Genomic DNA, 18,911 nt, shown 5'->3' on the forward strand with positions numbered 1-18,911 from the left:
CCCCGGCGAGCCCCTCCTCCGCCCCATGCCATCCCCCTCGTCATGTCGCCCCGCCCCGCCCTGTGCCCGAGCCGCGGTGTAGAAGATGCTTAGGAATGGAGTTGTACTAGTGTTTTTAGTATCATTTAGGCAGAAACAACAAATTTTGAATTTGGATTCTATTAAGTGGATAAGGACAAAGTCAATAGCTATTAAATTAAGGTTGTATATTATGTGAACTGGGATTGCTACAGAATATTGAGTGTGAATCACTTGTGTTTTGCGTACTGTGATCATTATAGCATGGTAATCTTGCTCATATAGTTAGTTTACAACTATGATGATAATTTGAAAGAAAGATCTTGCTTCCTTGTTTAAACTATATAGACCAGTCCCAGATGATAATTGTACTGGGTTATGGTGATACACTTTTTGTTTTACTGAAATCCCATGCCTAATTTTAGTGAGAGTCTGAAGAAGCAAGCAACCGAAATAATTTGCCACTTTGTATTGTTGATTTCTGCTCAAGTGTTCAGTTTTGGGCCGTAGTTCAGTTTAGTTTAGTTGAGCTGCCATTCAGTACAATTTAGAATTATGCACATGCAAAGGTTGCCATTTTGTGGAGCAGTCAAGTAAATATGCACAATTTGGAACTTAATAATTCTTGGTCAATATTACCGCATTTATCCTCTAATGATTTATTGGTGAAGACCACAATATTACTGCTAATGTACCTATGATCTATTTGTCTATGATCAATTTGAAACCTGAGCATTACTAATTGGTCTCTTCTGCTGCTTATCAGAGATAGGGGGAGGCCGTCATCGCAGGCTGCGCTCTGCCACACTGGAGTACGAGTTGGATGCTTTCGAGTTCTTCAGTATCATACTTGAGAATTCCTCCAGGAGGCAAGTATATAAAAGGAGAGATCTCCCCTTCACCCATATCTTTATGATAACTCTAATGTTTGCTACATCACTCCTTGCTCCATGCTGTAGAGGCTGCCTGACACTTTTATGAAGATGTTGGACGGCTATCGGCTAAAGAATGTGAAGCTACGACAGGCTGGCAGCGGGCTCCGCAGGCATTGGGACGTGGAGTTGGTGATCAGGTACGACCACATGTACCTATGTCATGGCTGGGAGTAGTTCTACCGTGCCTACGACCTGCGGCACAGGTACCTCCTTCTCTTCAGGTACGACGGCGACGCCATGCTCACCGTGAAGGTGTTCAACACGACTATGTGTCGCATGCACTACTAGGACGATGATGATGCCGATACGTTCTGCCTCTTCTTCCTCTACATTTGGCTTTGTCTCACATTGATTGTTAACAGTCATTATTGCATTTGGTCAGGCAATGGGAGCAGCAGCAGCGACTCTGGCTACAGGCAAAGGAGCAGCGACTCTGGCTACAGCAAAAGCAGCAGCGAGGATGATCCAGAATGGAGTGGGGAATAAGATGAGCATAGTGTGGATGAGGAGGTGTAGGCTGATGATGGGCAACATATGGTGGTGGCCGAGGATGACCTAGTGATGGTGCTGCCTGAAGATGGCCTCACGATGGTGGTGGTGCCTGACAATGACCTCGCAATGGTGGTGGCACCGGCGATCCCACAGCCGGGTGAAATGACCATGCCAATTGTGGTAGAAGATTACATCCCACTGCCTCCACCGCCTCGCTGGTCTTGGCGCATCAGGATGAGGAAGGAGAAGGAGAAGAGGAAGGAGGAGTGAGCTATGTCAGGTATGTCAGATCTCCAAAATGATCTATATATACTTAGCTTTGTTTCCTCCAAAATGACATAAGTTAGCTCTAATAGCTAAGTTATCTCTAATATGCTTAGTTTCCTAGGTTTGCATAATAACCTTGCTAACCTCATAAATGTCATATACATAGCTTGTTGTCCTCTAAAATGACACAATAAGCTTAATTAGGTAAAAAATGGCATAATTAGCTACATAAGCTCAAAAATGGCATTTTTCTTCTTATTTAGCCTATTTAGTCAGTTTATGACATAATGTAGCCTTTTTAGTCCACAAATGACATAATAAGATCAAGAAAATCAAGGAAGAGGAAGAAACGAAGGAATATAGGAAGAAGAAGAAGAAGAAGAAGAATAAGAAGACTAGAAGAAGAAGAAGAAGAAAAGTTTCTTCTTCTTCTTCTTCTACTTCTTCTAGTTTTCTTCTTCTTCTCGAAAATGAAGTTAGCTCTAATATGCTTAGTTACCTAGGTTAGTTCACTCAAAAATGGCATAATTAGCTAGGTTATCTCCATTTCACTCAAAAACAGGGGATATATAGCCTCTTTGCCATCTGCTAGCGGACGACAGAGATTTGCCGTCCCCTAGCAGACGGCAAAGAGGACACGTGGCAGCCACCTGTAGACACTGGGAACACTTGCTGCCTATTTGGTCACTTTGCCGTCTGCTGGCTGACGGCATAGCTGGCCACATGGCAGCTTCCCAGTGATGGCCTAGCTGAGCTCTTTGCCGTCTATCAGCGGACGGCAAAGAGCGCCGTCAACCCCCTAGCGGCTCTCACCCCACCCACTGCCATCCATTCTCTTTGCCATCTGCTTGCCTGGGATGGTGGACGGCACAATCCTTTGTCGTCCGTTTCTAAGAAGCGGACGACAAAGAAGGCCTTTGCTGGCATGTGTTCAGACGTACAGTTTGCCGTTTGCTGGCTGACGGCAAATAAGCTGATTCCAGTAGTGACGGGACTCATTAAGGAGACGTGTAACATGGAGTTTGATGAGAATAACGGCTCCCAAGTGGAGCAAAGTGGTACTTATGATGTAGGTGACGAAATTCCTCCCCAAGCCATGAGAAGAATGGGTGCTGGTCATATCCTACCCATTGAGGAACCCCTTGTGGCCAAAGGAGAAGGACAATGTTCCACTCATGTGGAACCATCACCAACCCAAGACCCACACGCTTTCAAAGAAGAAAGTGAAGGCCCTCAACCAAATGAACAAGATCAAGGGCAAGATCAACCTCAAGATGGTGTTGAACCACCAAGTGATGCCCAAGGACAAGTTCTTACCATCGAGCAAGTTCAAGATCAACAGCACGCTCAATATCAAGAACAAGCTCAAGACGACGCTCAAGATGATCAAGTTACCCCTCCTCAACTATCTCTTTAGGAGGAATTGGAGTGTCGTGCCGCCAAGATTGCGTACAAGCTCACTACCAAAGATCATATCATGAAGAATGTGCTTGGAAGCATAAGAAATGGGGTAAGCGCTCGTTGACAATTAGCAAACTATTGTGAACATCATGCGTTTGTTTCTTGTGTTGAACCCCAAAAGGTCTATGAGGCGCTCGAGGATCCGGATTGGCTTACTGCCATGCATGAAGAACTCAACAACTTCAAGCACAACAAGGTGTGGAGATTGGTGCCAAGGCCAAAGGAGAACCGTAATGTTATTGGAACCAAGATATTCAAGAGAAAGCAAGATGCTCACAGGATTATCATTCGCAACAAGGCTTGTTTGGTGGCACAAGGCTACTCCCAGGTCTCGACTACGGTGAAACATTTGCTCCTGTTGCCCACCTTGAATCTATTCATTTGTTGTTTCCTTATGCTTCTCATCATAACCTCAAGTTGCAACAAATGGATGTGAAGAGTGCTTTTCTTAATGGTCCTATTAATGAGCTGGTGTATGTCAAACAACCCCCGGGGTTTGAGGATCCCGAGTTCCCCAATCACGTGTACCAACTCGATAAGGCACTCTATGGCCTTAAACAAGCCCCACGTGCATGGTATGAGCACCTTACCGAGTTGTTGCAAGATCGTGGGTCTAAAATTGGGAAAATCGACCCCACTCTTTTTACTAAGAAGGTTAAAGGGGAGTTGTTTGTATGCCAACTATATGTTGAGGATATTATCTTTGGTTCTCCTAACAAAGCTTTCAATGAGGAGTTTGCCGCACTAATGACCTCAAAGTTCAAGATGTCCATGATGGGAGAGTTGAAGTTCTTTCTTGAGTTTGAAATCAAACAAAGAAGAGAAGGAACCTTCATCAACCAAGCCAAATACACTCAATACATGATCAAGAGATTCAAGCTAACTGATGTCAAGCCGGCCTCTACTCCAATGCCCATCAAATGCCAACTTGACATTGATCCAAATGGTAATGTGGTGTATCAAAGGGTATATCGTTCTATGATTGGCTCCTTGCTTTACCTTTATGCATCTAGATCGGATATCATGTTGAGTGTGGGAATTTGTGCACTGTTTCAAGCCTCATCGAAGGAAATCCACTATGTGGCGGTCAAGGGAATCTTTCGATATTTGGCTTGTACCCCAAACTTTGTCTTATGGTACCCTAGAGGAGCAAACTTCAACCTTGTGAGTTTTTCAGACTTGGATTGGACGGGAGACAAGGTGGATAGGAAGTCAATTTCCGGAGGGTGCTAATTTCTTGGTTGCTCTTTGGTGATTTTGTCTTCTAAGAAGCAAAGTTGTGTGTCTCTCTCCTCCACCAAAGCGAAGTATGTGGCCGCCGGTAGTTGTTGTGCTCAATTTCTTTGGATGAGGCAAACTTTAAAGGATTATGATATCATTTATGACAAAGGCCTCTTTGGTATGACAATGAAAGTGCCATCAAGATCTCCCTCAACCCGGTGCAACACTTCAAGACGAAGCATATTGAGATTCGGTATCACTTCATTCGGGATCATAATAGGTGAGGAGAGATTGAGCTCAACTATGTCAACACTCATGATAACCTTGCAGATATTTTCACGAAGCCGTTGGATGAAGCAAGATTTTGCGAGTTAAGGCATGAGCTAAATATCATCGATTTGAGCAATGTAGCTTGAACCTTTGCACACCCCACCACACTCATCATGTTGTCTTGTTTAGATGTAGGCATGGACATAGGGGGGTGTTGTTCTCTCAATGAACTCTCCCTCCCCCGATTATGCATAAATTGATCAACTCTTTTACATTCGCCATTGTTGATGGTATTTGTGCTTCAAAGACGAGTTTTGGTGATGGGCCCAAGGTTAAAATCTTCATGGTGCCATACCAATTGACTCAAACATAGGTGTCCTCGGCCACCGCCCACCTTTGAGAGGTGCTTGTTCGAGTAGTTCCCTTAGGGTGTTGTTTGTCCTTTGAGTTACTCCAAGTTGCTATTGGTTTATTGGTTTTTCGAACCTGGAGTATATCTTCCCTGTGCTGTCCTTTTTGAGTCTCCATCCCAAGCCAGCTCTATGCTTCAACCACTCTAGTCGTGCATAAGCCATTTTTCCTGCTCTGGGTTGTTCTGTCCCCCTGCCGGCGGTACTACAGCTGTGAGGGAGTGGTACTACCGCTCCAAGTAGTACTACCATTCCATCCAGCGGTACTACTGGGCCTCCTGCCCGGCTGTAGTATCGGGGTGGTACTACCGCTACCCCTAGCGGGACACTGTGGGGGGTAAGTATTGGGCAGGGGGAGTTCTAACGCCCCCCATACTCTTTCAATCTCCCTCCCCACGTCTCTCTCTCTCTCTCTCTCAGGCGACGAAGAACAGCCCCGGCCGCCGCTTTGGCTGGCTGATTCTGTGCCATCTTAAATGATTTTGTCCAGTGGAATCCTTCCCCACCACCTCCTCTCGCCATGGAGCCCGGTATTGCCCCCGTTCATTGCTCCTACGATTCTATCCTTTGAATCTAGGTTTCTAGGGCAATGCATGTTGGTTTCTTGATTTTTGGCTAAATCGGGGCTTGAGTAGGACGTTGAATGACGGCTAGATAGGAGGATTGAAGTTTTAGTTGAGCATTTTTGAATTTGTGACCTCCAGTACTAACGGATCTGGGAATTTCGTGCATCCGTTCCTAGAGCGGTACAACCGCTCGGGCAGTCCTACCGCCCCAGTTCCGCGGTACTACCGCTCGAGGCCCCCAATTCCAGAATGCTCACCTAATCCTTCTGTTCTCACTTTTGTTTCCCCGTGGCTTATGCATAGTTTGTATTCATGTTTTCCCTTGTGGTTTTGTGTCTCTTCAGGTGGTAGTAGCTCCAAGGTTCATCGTAAGAATATAAATCCCCCATCCAAGCGTGGGCGCACCTATCATGCTAGAATTGATGAAGAAGAGGTTGCCCCCACACTGCCGCCTGCTCGTCGTCGGTCTGCCAGGAACAAGGGCAAATCCAATGTCAAGTCAACTGCTCGCAAGAAGAAGGAACCGGTCAAGACGGCTGCTTAATTGAAGCAAAATGAGTATTGGCAATACCGTGAGCAAAATCCCTACCTCCTTCCTCAGGATCCCTCTCTTGTTGGCTCACTGTTCTGGAACACAAACCAATCACTTGTGTACTTTGATCGGCTCAAAGCAAGGAAGAACCTGTTTGTGAAGACCAAGTCAATCAACCTGGCATACATGGAGAAGTACCAGGCAAACTTTGGAGAAGCTCGTGCCCTCTATGAATAGCTCAACATCGTGCCCCTCATGACCTTCAACTATGATTACAATGCAGAATTGGTTGCACAGTTCTTTGCAACCATATGGTATGGCACAAACACCGAGTGCACTTTGATCTGGATGACCAATGGCAGGCAGTTGCGCAACACTTGGGGTGCTTTTATGGAGCTTCTGGGATATCCTGACGAGGGGCTGAGGAAGCCTCTTGGCCTTCGTCCTCACCATAAGGGGGGGGGCTACTCACACGGATGAGCTGAAGCCTGCTACGTCTTGAGCTTACGTTGGTTTTCCTTGAAGAGGAAAGGGTGATGCAGCAATAGTAGCGTAAGTATTTCCCTCAGTTTTTGAGAACCAAGGTATCAATCCAGTAGGAGGCTCCTCAAAAGTCCCACACACCTACACAAACAAACAAATAACTCGCAACCAACGCAATAAAGGGGTTATCAATCCCTTCACGGCCACGTGCAAAAGTGAGATCTGATAGAGATACTATGATAAGATAAATATATTTTTGGTATTTTATAATATAGATGCAAAAAGTAAAGATGCAAATAAAAGTAGATTGAAAGCTTATATGATAAAAGATAGACCCAGGGACCATAGGTTTCACTAGTGGCTTCTCTCAAGATAGCATAAGTATTACGGTGCAAGATTGAACCCAAAGCTAAGCACTTCTCCCATGGCAAGAAAGATCAATCTAGTAGGCCAAACCAAACTTATAATTCAAAGAGACTTGCAAAGATAACTCAATCATACATAAAACAATTCATAGGAGATTCAAATATTTCTCATAGATAAACTTGATCATAAACCCACAATTCACCGGTTCTCGACAAACACACCGCAAAAAGAGTTTACATCGAATAGATCTCCAGAAGAGAGGGGGAGAACATTGTATTGAGATCCAAAAAGAGAGAAGAAGCCATCTAGCTTATAACTATGGACCCGAAGGTCTGTGGTAAACTACTCACAACTCATCGGAAGGGCTATGGTGTTGATGTAGAAGCCTTCCGTGGTCGATTCCCCCTCCGACGGAGCGCCGACGAAGGCTCCAAGATGGGATCTCGTGGATACAGAAGGTTATGGTGGTGGAATTTTTTTCCGTTGGCTCCCTAGCTGTTTTTGGGGTATGTAGGTATATATAGGAGGAAGAAGTACGTTGGTGGCCGCTCGTGGGGCCCAGGAGACAGGGGGCACGCCCAGGAGGGGTGGGCGCGCCCTCCTATCTCCTGGCCGCCTCAATTGCTTCTTGACTTGCACTCCAAGTGTAACACCCACGATGTGGCTATATCTCCCACGTGTCGAAGCACGACTTAGAGGCATAACCGCATGGTGGTTTTGTCGCAAGAAGGGTCATCTTCACACAATCCCATGTAATGAACAAGAATGGGATAAAGAGAGTTGGCTTACAATCGCCACTTCACACAATACATAAATTAAGATCATACATCATACAAAGTACACTCATAGACCGGCTACGGTCAAATTCAAATATAAAGAAGACAACCCCAAATGATAGATCCCCGATCGTCCCGACTGGGCTCCTCTACTGATCATCTGGAAACGATACATAGTAACGACCAAGGGCCTCATCAAATTCCCACTTCAGCTCAGTTGCGCCATCTGCGCTGGTATCCTCGGCACCTGCATCTATTTTGGTAGAATCTGTGAGTCACGAGGACTCAGCAATCTCACACCCGTGAGATCAAGACTATTTAAGCTCATAGGTAGGTAAAGGGGTAATATGGTAGAGCTGCGGCAAGCACGAAGCATATATGGTGGCTAACATACGCAAGTGGGAGCGAGAAGAGAAGCAACGCATCGGTTGAGAAGCTAGAAGCGATCAAGAAGTGATCCTGAAACTCTTACGTCAAACATAACTCAAACTGTGTTCACTTCCCGGACTCCCCCGAGAAGAGACCATCACGGCTACACACACGGTTGATGCATTTTAATGAAGTCAAGTGTCAAGTTATCTACAACCGGACATTAATAAATTCCCATCTGCCTCCTAGCCGCTGGCACGGCTTTCGAAAGATAATATACCCTGCAGGGGTGTCCCAACTTAGCCCATCACAAGCTCTCATGGTCAACGAAGGATATACCTTCTCCCGGGAAGACCCGATCAGCCCCGGAATCCCGGTTCGCAAGACATTTCGACAATGGTAAAACAAGACTAACAAAGCCGCCCGATGCGCCGACAAATCCCGATAGGAGCTGCACATATCTCGTTCTTAGGGCACACCGGATGAGACATCCTACGAGTAAAACCAGCCCTCAAGTTTCCCCGAGGTGGCCCCGCAGTCTACTCATTTCGGACCAACACTCGAAGGAGCACTGGCCCGGTGGGGGGGGGTTAAATAAAGATGACCCTCGGGCTCGCGAAAACCCAAGGGAAAAAGGCTTAGGTGGCAAATGGTAAAACCAAGGTTGGGCCTTGCTGGAGGAGTTTTATTCAAAGCGAACTGTCAAGGGGGTCCCATAAATCACCCAACCGTGTAAGGAACGCAAAATCAAGGAACATAACACCGGTATGACGGAAACTAGGGCGGCAAGAGTGGAACAAGACACCAGGCATAAGGCCGAGCCTTCCACCCTTTACCAAGTATATAAGGTGCATTAATTAAATAGGAGATATTGTGATATCCCAAAATATCCATGTTCCGACCAGGAACAAACTTCATCTTCACCTGCAACTAACAACGCTATAAGAGGGGCTGAGCAAAAGCGGTGACATAGCCAAACAACAGTTTGCTAGGACAGGATGGTTAGAGGTTCGACATGGCAATAGGGAGGCATGATAAACAGTGGCAGGTAGAGCTAACATAGCGATAGAGCGAGTACTATGGATCCTCGTTACCGTACTCAACAGGTTCCTCGTGCACGTACTCGTCTCCCGGCTCTACCCAAAGCAATAACACAAGCAAAGGAACCATAATAAATCACGGTGCAATGCACAAGCAACATGATGCAATACATGTCATGATATGCGAGATGTGATATGCAATGCATATGCGTGCTTTGGGAGGAAAAAGGATGAACAAGGCATATGCGTGCCGGGGACGCGGCGGGCGGGGCCGGCGGCGAGCGGGCGCGGGCGGCGCGAGCTGCCGGACGGCGAGGCGGCCGCGGGACGTCGAGGCGGAGGCGCGGGACGGCAGGTGCGGCCGGCGGCGGCGGCGGACGGCGGCGGACAGCGGTGGAGGACTCGGGCGGCGGCGGCACGGGCGATGGGCCGCGGGGCCGGGAACGGGCCAGATGGGCCGGGGTCGGCGGCGCGGGCGCCGGGGTCACGTGGCAGCTCCTGGTTCGCCGGGGTGGCGAGCGGACGCTTCCGGCTCCGTCCGGACGTGTCCGGCGGCGCGGAGAGGAGCGCGGCTAGGGTTGGACTGCGAAAAATCCGGGGGGAAGCACATATTTATAGGTAGAGGGAGCTAGGAGTGTCCAAATGAGGTGTAGTTTTCGCCCACACGATCGTGATCCGACGACAGAGAGCATGGAAGTGACTTAGATGGGTTATTGGTCTGTTTTGGAGGGGTGTTGGGCTGCAACTCAAAAGAGGCCTTTGCGGTTATGCGGTTAACCGTTGGAGTACCAAACAAGCTCCAAATAACCCGAAACTTGACAGGTGGTCTACCGGTGCTATACCAGGGCCACTTGGCAAGGCTCAGTCCATTCCGAGAACGTTCAGCACCCGCACACGAAAAGAGACAAGAGGGGTGCGCCGGTGCATGTGGGAGTGTCGGATTGCGAAACGGACAACGGGGAAAATGCTCGGATGCATGAGACGAAAACGTATGCAAATGAGATGCACATGATGACATGATATGATATGCATGACATGGATAAAATGCAAAACAAAAGACAAAACCCAACCACGGAGGGAATATCATATCACATAGCCGAAAATGGCAAGAGTTGGAGTTACAAAGATGGAAAGTTACATCCGGGGTGTTACAACACTCCATCACTACAAGAGGATCTCGTCCCGAGATCTAGGACTGAAAGAACTCCGGATATTCGGAACGGAGGTGATCCTCGCGCTCCCAGGTGGCTTCTCGGTCGGAATGGTGTGACCACTTCACATTCATGAATTTGATTGACTTGTTGCGAGTCTTGCGCTCGGTTTCTTCGAGAATAGCAACGGGGTGCTCATGATAAGAGAGATCTTCTTGGAGGTCGATCTCTTCGAAGTTCATAGTGCGCTCAGGAGTCTTGAAGCACTTGCGAAGCTGTGACACGTGAAACACATCATGCACATTCGCAAAGTTGGATGGAAGCTCAAGTTGATAGGCGAGATCGCCTCTTTTGCCAATGATCTTGAAAGGACCCACGTATCTAGGGGCAAGCTTCCCTTTGATACCGAAGCGACGAGTGCCTTTCATTGGAGAGACGTGGAGGTAGACATGGTCTTCGATTTCAAAAGCCAAGTCATGGTGCTTGCTATCATAGTAACTCTTTTGGCGCGATTGCGCGGCTTTGAGATTCTCACGAATGACTTTGCACATTTCCTCGGCTTCTGTGATCAAGTCGTTGCCAAGAAGTTGGCGTTCACCTGTCTCGGACCAATTGAGAGGAGTACGACACTTTCTGCCATAGAGAATTTCAAATGGGGCCTTGCCCGAACTCGCTTGGAAGCTGTTGTTGTAGGAGAACTCGGCATATGGAAGACAATCTTCCCACTTCATACAGAAAGAGATGACACAAGCCCTGAGCATATCTTCAAGGATTTGATTGACTCGCTCGACTTGGCCACTTGTTTGAGGATGGAAAGCTGTGCTGAAACGAATGTTGGTGCCCATGGCCGTCTAAAAGGAGTCCCAGAACATAGAAGTGAAAATGCTTCCACGATCTGAAGATATCAATTGTGGAATGCCGTGCAAGGAGACAATTCTGGAGGTGTATAGCTCTGCCAGCTGAGCTACTGTGATAGATTATTTGATAGGAAGGAAATGAGCCACTTTAGTAAGCTTGTCAATGACAACGAAGATAGCATCATTTCCACGCTTGGACTTAGGAAAACAGTCACGAAGTCCATCTCGATATGGTCAAACTTCCATTCCGGAATAGCAAGAGGTTGGAGGAGACCAGCTGGTCGTTGGTGTTCTGCTTTCACCCTTCTGCAGACATCACATTCATTCACGAATTGAGCAATCTCTCGCTTCATTCGAGTCCACCAATACGACTGCTTGAGGTCATGGTACATCTTTGTACTTCCAGGATGAATGGATAGGAGGGAATTGTGTGCCTCATTCATGATGACTTTTCTCAAATCACCTTTTGGAACCACAATTCGATCCTCGAAGAAAAGAGTATCTTTGTCATCCAAGCGATAGCACTTGTATTTGGGAATGCCCTTGTCAATACCACGTTTCACCTTCTTCACCATGGTATCCAGGAGTTGTGCCTCACGAATTTGATCTTCCAAAGTAGGAGAGACTATGAGGTTGGCAAGAAAGCCTTGAGGAACAACTTGAAGATTCAGCTTGCGGAAGGCTTCACAAAGATCCGGTTGAAACGGCTTGAGAATTAGACTGTTGCAATACGCCTTTCTGCTCAGAGCATCTGCAATCACATTCGCCTTGCTAGGAGTATATTCGATACTCGGATTGTACTCTTGAATCATTTCGACCCATCGAGTTTGCCTGAGGTTAAGGTTGGGTTGAGTGAAGATATACTTGAGGCTCTTGTGATCGGTGAAAATGTCCACTTGCCTTCCCAATAAGAGATGTCTCCATGTTATCAATGCATGGACAACTGCCGCCAACTCAAGATCGTGAGTGGGGTAGTTCTTTTCGTGGGGCTTCAACTGACGAGAGGTATAGGCCACAACTTTTTTCTCTTGCATCAACACAGCACCGAGACCTTGAAGGGAAGCATCACAGAAAACTTTGAATGGCTTGGATTCATCAGGAGGAGTCAAGACAGGAGCTGTGACTAGCTTCTCTTTGAGGGTGTTGAAAGCGACGTCACACTCAGGCGTCCAGACATACTTGACATGCTTCTGGAGGAGGTTGGAAAGAGGCTTTGCAATCTTAGAGAAGTTCTCAACGAATCTTCGGCAATAGCTTGCAAGACCAAGAAAATTGCGGAGCTGCTTGACATTCTGAGGAGGTTCCCAATTCACAACTGCAGACACCTTCGTGGGATTAACTGCAATGCCCTTGGCAGAGATGATATGACCAAGGTAAAGAACTTCATCAAGCCAGAACTCACATTTGGAAAACTTCGCATAGAATTTATGCTCTCTGAGCTTGTCGAGCACCAATCGCAAATGTTTGGCATGATCCGACTTATTCTTGGAGAAGACCAAGATATCATCGAGATACACCAGAATGAATTCATTGGTGTAGGGGTTAAAGATAAAATTCATCATGCGAGAGAACGTTGGAGGAGCATTGACAAGGCCGAAAGACATGACAGTATATTCATAAGAACCATAGCTTGTTCTGAATGCTGTCTTGGGAATATCTTGTTCACGAATGCGAATCTGATGATACCCCATACGAAGGTCAAGCTTGGAGAATACTTTAGCACCATTGAGTTGCTCGAAAAGCTCATTGATGTTGGGAAGTGGATACTTGTTCTTGATTGTCTTCTTGTTCAATGGACGGTAATCGACGCAAAGTCGGTCCGTGCCATCCTTCTTCTGGACAAAAAGAACTCCACAACCCCATGGGGATGAACTCAGTCTGATCAAACCCAGACGCTGTTGTTCATCAAGCTGTTTCTTCAATTCCTTCAGCTCCTTGGGTCCAAGCTTGTATGGACACTTGCAAACATGTTCCGTTCCAGGCTCAAGATCAATAACGAACTCGACTGGCCGATGAGGAGGCATACCCGGAAGCTCTTCTGTAAAGACATCTTGGTACTCGCAAACGACTGGATTTGAGAAATAGCATCCAACTCGCCCTTCTCATTGAGAGAAAACAACCGAATGGTTTCATCGCGAGCGGCATAGATGATAACATCCTCAGAAGGGCGTGTCAATTGAATTTGCCTGGCAGCACAATCAAGCTGAGCCTTGTGCTTAGAAAGCCAGTCCATCCCGAGAATTAGATCAATATCAGAGTCGCCAAGAACAATTGGTTTGGCCAGAAATTTATAGTCGCCCATCTTAATAGAAACATCAGGAGCAACCAAACTAGAAGTCACAAGTCTTCCCGGAGAAACAACTTGCATAACTTTAGGTAAATCCTCTGTGTCAAAATTGTGCTTCGATGCAAAAGGATATGACATGAAAGAATGCGATGCACCGGTATCAAATAAGACTTTTGCAGGAATATCATTAACAGGAAGATTACCCATTATCACATCTGAAGAATCCTCTGCCTGAGCTGCATTCATCATGTTCACCTTTGGATGCTTTGGATTATGCTTGACCACAGCATTGCTTGAAGATCTCACAGGAGGAGGAGGAGGAAGGCGCCTTTGATTGAAGCATTTGTTCGCATAGTGACCTTTCTGCTGGCACTTGTTGCAAGTCACTTCAAAGAGAGGACGATGATAAGGAGCATTTGACCTTGGAGCTTGAGGCTGAGACTTGTTCTGATAGCCTGGGTTGGGTGGGTGGGAAGATCCACGACCACCTGAGTTCTTCTGCTGGTAAGACTGACGAAACGGAGGAGGAGGAAGGTAGAACTTCTGCTGCTTAGCTGCCACTTGTGAGGAAGAAGAAGATTGCACTGTATCCCTGATTCTCTTCTTAGAAGCCTCACACTTGAGCTGAGCACCTTCTTGCTTGAGTGCCATATTGTAGAATTGATCAAACTGAGTAGGCTCAACAAGAACGAGAGCTAACTGCAGATCCTCTCTAAGGCCACCTCTGAATTGATAGATCATACTCTTCTCATCAGGAACATCTTGCTTAGCGAAATGAGCAAGTTTCTGAAACTGCTTGTTGTATTCGTACACTGACATGTTGCCTTGCTTGAGATTGCGGAACTCCTCACGCTTGCTCTCAACAACACTGGTAGGAATATGGTGAGCTTTAAAGTCCCGACAGAAGTTAGTCCAAGTAATCACTCGACCTCCTCTAGAATCCTTGTATTGCTGGAACCAATTAGCTGCCTGATCCTTGAGCTAAAAAGAAGCGAACTTGACATAGTCCTCAGGCCTAACATTGCTGCATTCAAAATGCTTGTTGATATCCATGAGCCAATCATCGGCGTTTGTGGCTTCGGCACAGTAGCTGAAAGACTTCGGCTGATTTGCAAGGAATTGGTTGAGGGTAGGAAATAGAGGCTGATGATTGAACTGCCCTTGACCTTGATTCCCTTGGTTGCCTTGTCCTTGGTTGCGCTCTTGCATGAGCTGAATCATCATCTCGGCATTTGCGTTTGTGGCTGCCATCAAAGCTTGCCATGCCTCCGGAGGCGGAGGTGGAGGTGGAGGGTTCGCCTGACTCCCATCATTGCGTTTCGGATTCTGATGCATTGGCGGAGCCATCCTGAAGAGGGTGACATCCGTTAGCATCTTGATAGACAGATAGACAAGTTGAATCAACGGATAGAAATTGCAACATATAGTCTTCACAATAAACATTCGAACAAGGATGAACGAATGAATTCCAAAGCAAACATCACACGTCCATTAAGGTGAGAAGCCACTTGATAAGAGATTGATGAATGAAATAAACAAGGTACAACTGGAACAAATAAGTGGTAAGGATTACCCAATCACAAACCAAATATCTGCGGGAAGAAATGCTAGAGCTACTTGTATACCACCTATAAACTCCCGAAACTTTTTGGTTATGCAATCAGGTGTTGGGGATACAGGGGAAGCAATATATCTCACCAACTAACAATCCCTACATCCAGCTGTATCCATCCGTCAACACATAACCAAGAAACCTTCGGAAATCTTGTACCTCAACCTTCGAAAAGCATCCGTTATACGAGTTATGGCAATACTCCCGAACTCCCGCCCTAGTACTGGTGGCGTCGAGGTTATCTCACCAACAACTGCATAAAAGAGATTTTTGATGTCGGCAAAACTCAGGTATTCCAGAACTGCAATGATAAAATTGTGACGACAACACCTCAGAGCTCAACTCCCCGGGTCAAAGCCACATAATAGACAGGAGGCACCAAGAACAATGTTCTCGTCACAAAACCATCGGAACGATTCCAAGATACCCGGGTGATCCTAAATTTTTTTTGTGAAATTTGAGGAGAGGACAGTCAAAACATCTACGTCAGGAGACCTCACCAGAGCGACGAAGGGACTGAGGAGTAAAAAGAATTCTACTCTCCGATATATATAATCCTAAGACTCAAACCATTTTTGTTCTAGACTCAACATCGCCAGCAAACAATCAAGCAGGGGGCTCCTAAGTTGGGGATGGCTCTAATTACCAACTTGTAACACCCACGATGCGGCTATATCTCCCATGTGTCGAAGCACGACTTAGAGGCATAACCGCATGGTGGTTTTGTCGCAAGAAGGGTCATCTTCACACAATCCCATGTAATGAACAAGAATGGGATAAAGAGCGTTGGCTTACAATCGCCACTTCACACAATACATAAATTAAGATCATACATCATACAAAGTACACTCATAGACCGGCTACGGTCAAATTCAAATGTAAAGAAGACAACCCCAAATGCTAGATCCCCGATCGTCCCGACTGGGCTCCACTACTGATCATCTGGAAACGATACATAGTAACGACCAAGGGCCTCATCAAATTCCCACTTCAGCTCAGTTGCGCCATCTGCGCTGGTATCCTCGGCACCTGCATCTGTTTTGGTAGAATCTGTGAGTCACGAGGACTCAGCAATCTCACACCCGCGAGATCAAGACTATTTAAGCTCATAGGGAGGTAAAGGGGTAATATGGTGGAGCTGCGGCAAGCACTAAGCATATATGGTGGCTAACATACGCAAGTGGGAGCGAGAAGAGAAGCAACGCATCGGTCGAGAAGCTAGAAGCGATCAAGAAGTGATCCTGAAACTACTTATGTCAAACATAACTCAAACCGTGTTCACTTCCCGGACTCCGCCGAGAAGAGACCATCACAGCTACACACACGGTTGATGCATTTTAATGAAGTCAAAGTGTCAAGTTATCTACAACCGGACATTAACAAATTCCCATCTGCCTCATACCCGCGGGCACGGCTTTCAAAAGATAATATACCCTGTAGGGGTGTCCCAACTTAGCCCATCACAAGCTCTCACGGTCAACGAAGGATATACCTTCTCCCGGGAAGACCCGATCAGCCTCGGAATCCCGGTTCGCAAGACATTTCGACAATGGTAAAACAAGACCAGCAAAGCCACCCGATGCACCGACAAATCCCGATACGGGCTGCACATATCTCGTTCTCAGGGCACACCGGATGAGACATCCTATGAGTAAAACCAGCCCTCAAGTTTCCCCGAGGTGGCCCCGCAGTCTACTCATTTCGGACCAACACTCGAAGGAGCACTGGCCCGGGGGGGGTTAAATAAAGATGACCCTCGGGCTCGCGAAAACCCAAGGGAAAAAGGCTTAGGTGGCAAATGGTAAAACCAAGCTTGGGCCTTGCTGGAGGAGTTTTGTTCAAAGCGAACTGTCAAGGGGGTCCCATAAATCACCCAACCGTGTAAGGAACACAAAATCAAGGAACATAACACCGGTATGACGGAAACTAGGGCGGCAAGAGTGGAACAAGACACCAGGAATAAGGCCGAGCCTTCCACCCTTTACCAAGTATATAAGGTGCATTAATTAAACATGAGATATTGTGATATCCCAAAATATCCATGTTCCGACCAGGAACAAACTTCATCTTCACCTGCAACTAACAACGCTATAAGAGGGGCTGAGCAAAAGCGGTGACATAGCCAAACAACGGTTTGCTAGGACAGGATGGTTAGAGGTTCGACATGGCAATAGGGAGGCATGATAAACAGTGGCAGGTAGAGCTAACATAGCGATAGAGCGAGTACTATGGATCCTCGTTACCGTACTCAACAGGTTCCTCGTGCACGTACTCGTCTCCCGGCTCTACCCAAAGCAATAACACAAGCAAAGGAACCATAATAAATCACGGTGCAATGCACAAGCAACATGATGCAATACATGTCATGATATGCGAGATGTGATATGCAATGCATATGCGTGCTTTGGGAGGAAAAAGGATGAACAAGGCATAAACTTGGCAAACCAAGTATGCCGCTGGAAAGATGAGATGATTTCGATTGAAATTGATATGAAGATCACCGGAAACGGATGCACGGTTTGCAAATGGCAAGCAAAACAAGAATGGCACAAAGCTGCGATTAACAGCACGATGCTACTTAGCATGCAACAAGAAACTATGCTACAGTACCCCAACATAAAAACAAAGTATATGGCGGTGATCTACAGGAGATGCTTAACAAAAGAGGAACACTGAGCTACGGCTAAATCACATCATAACAGGTTCAAACAAGCATGGTGAAAGTGCAAAAAATATCAGGTTGGACATGGCATAAACAGCATCACGAAGCAATGTTCAGAGCAAGTTATCAACATGCTACAGGAACTTATAATAGCAAAACAAGGCATGGAATGAATATACTCAAATCATAGATCAAAAGTCCCTTACTTACCATAAGCCAAAAATGATCAGAAAATATGATGGCACCCATGTAAACATAGCAAGTTTCGTTAACAGATTCAGCAAACAAAGCATGGCATTGACAGAATTACAAAGGCACCTTCGTGAGCTCGATGCACTCACTACAGAGCATTTCATGATGAACTAAGCATACATCCATCAAGAAGACATGACATAGAAGCTATACATGGCAAGAACAACATCATAGCATACACGGATCAACTAAAACAACCTTGGCAAAATTGAATAACATGTAAACAATCTGCCAGGAAACATTTTGAAGCAAACGTAGAGTACGAAAATGACATTCTAGACTACTCCATAATTGCAACCAGGACCATGGATGGATAGAGCATAACCATATTTTCAAAACACCCTTACTGAAGTATCTCAAAATATGCATGGATCTCTCTGTAGCAACATGTTTACATGGCATGAAAATAACAGCAGAACATGGACTAAAATCAGCAATATCACGAAGCCTAGTTTGCATGCTTGTGCTAGTCACCACATTGATCACAAAAATACATGGTAAGCACCTCTGTAAATATAGCATGGCATAGTTCAACACACATTTAGGGATCAAATACATAGGATGCACACATCAATCATGGCAAACATGACAAAAGTGCATGTTCTGATAAGAATTTGAAACTAACATTATGAAGCACTCTTCCAACAGCATTTCGAGCATCAAGATGAGCTCAAATGAAAATGATGCAATGATATGAAATGATGTACTCTTCGAGACGAACAATTGGTATGCTACACGCCCAAAACGGAGCCACGGGTGCAAAGTTGTGGGGCGATGAACATGTAACAAAAATAATGGCAGATAAGGACTTAGACGAAATTTCGGGGGAGAAGAAAAGTCAACCGAGGCTTCTCCAATCGGATTTGGGCGTGCGGAAGCCGAGG

This window comes from Triticum dicoccoides, chromosome 1B (genome assembly GCF_002162155.2).
Source record: "Triticum dicoccoides isolate Atlit2015 ecotype Zavitan chromosome 1B, WEW_v2.0, whole genome shotgun sequence".
Lineage (NCBI taxonomy): Eukaryota > Viridiplantae > Streptophyta > Magnoliopsida > Poales > Poaceae > Triticum > Triticum dicoccoides.